Here is a 1,595-nt window from a genome sequence, read left to right as displayed (position 1 = left end):
TTGGAGCGCTGGCTCATGTCCCAGCTGCTACACTTTCCATCAGGCTCCATGCTTGGGTCCTGGGAAAGCAATGGAGGATGGTCCAAAGCCTTGGGAAACTGCAACTACATCAGAAACACAGAAGAAACTCCTGGCTCCTGTCTTTGGATCAGCTTAGTTCTAGCTGTTGCAGCCACTTGGGGGAGTGAACCGATGAAAGGAAGATTTTTCTGTTTCTCTTTCTCTCTGTAAAACCTGCCTTATTCAAATAAAAATAAGTTAATCTTTTAAAAATTTAGAAAGCATATTTGATTTTCAGTATTTAATGATATTACAAAATTCACTTTAAAGTTACACGGAGAATGAATGGCTTTTTTATTTCCCTAGTGGCACAGTTGGAAAATAATTAATATTGGTCCAGGTGCGGTGGCTTAGCAGCTAAAGTCCTTGCCTTGAACACTCCAGGATCTCATATGGGCATTGGTTCTAATCCCAGCAGCTCCATTTCCCATCCAGCTCCCTGTTTGTGACCTGGGAAAGCAGTCGAGGATGGCCCAAGGCTTTGGGACCCTGTACCTGCTTGGGAGATCTGGAAGAAGTCCTGACTCTTGGTTTTGGATCAGCACAGCTCTAGCCCTTGCAGCCACTTGGGGAGTGACCCATCAGATAGAAGATTTTCCTCTCTGTCTCTCTATATATTTGACTTTGCAATAAAAATAAATAAACCTTTTAAAAAAAGAAAATAATTAATATTATACCCACTCTCATCTATTTTAGTAAGTTTTCTTGTTGGCTGTGATCATGATAATGTTCCCCATGCTCCACTATTCATTCCCTATTTACTCACAGCAGGCTGATAAGAGAGAAATCACCTTACAAAGTTTGTGAGAATTTTTTCAGAGGAAAGAATGACTTTATTTCAGTCCTAACTCCAGTGCTTATGCTATAAACCACACTGGTCAATTTGGAAATTTAACTGTTTTGATTTCTTATCTCTTAATTGGGAATAGTATTGCTGCCTGCTTCTTAGAGTTACTGTGTGGAACACGTGTGTTAATACTATTTCTGAACATGAATTTAAAAATTATTAGTATTGGAGACTGGATCAGGGGCTCAACAGGCAAATCCTCTAAACCTGCAAATCCAGTATCCCATAAGGGCGTCATCGGTTCATATCCCAGCTGCTCCTTTTCTGATCCTGATCACTGCTGATGGCCTGGGAAAGCAGTGGAGGATGGCTCAAGGTCTTAGGATTCTGTATGCACATGGGAGACCTGGGAAATGCTCCTGGCTTCAAGCTGGCTCATCTCTGGCGATTGAAGCCATTTGGTGAGTGAAGCAGTGGCGTTAGATCAGCTCAGTTTTGGCCTTTGCGACCACATGGGGAGTGAATGAACAGATGGAAGATCTCTCTGCTTTTTCCTTCTTTCTTTAAACACATCTTTTCAATAAAAATGGGTTGATCTTAAGTAAATAAATAAATACTCTTTAATTAAAATGGATCTGTCTTATTGCTGAGCAATAATAGCTTGTCATTGCCTTAAATTTTATCCATTGATCAGTAATGAACATTTATTGTTCTATTTTTTGCTTATCTGAGTAATGCTGCAACAAAC

Source organism: Ochotona curzoniae, unplaced genomic scaffold (genome assembly GCF_017591425.1).
Source record: "Ochotona curzoniae isolate NIBS_2020 unplaced genomic scaffold, NIBS_Ocur_1.0 scaffold_3171, whole genome shotgun sequence".
NCBI lineage: Eukaryota > Metazoa > Chordata > Mammalia > Lagomorpha > Ochotonidae > Ochotona > Ochotona curzoniae.
The sequence above is the reverse complement of the archived record's forward strand: the minus strand, read 5'-3'. Positions refer to the sequence as shown.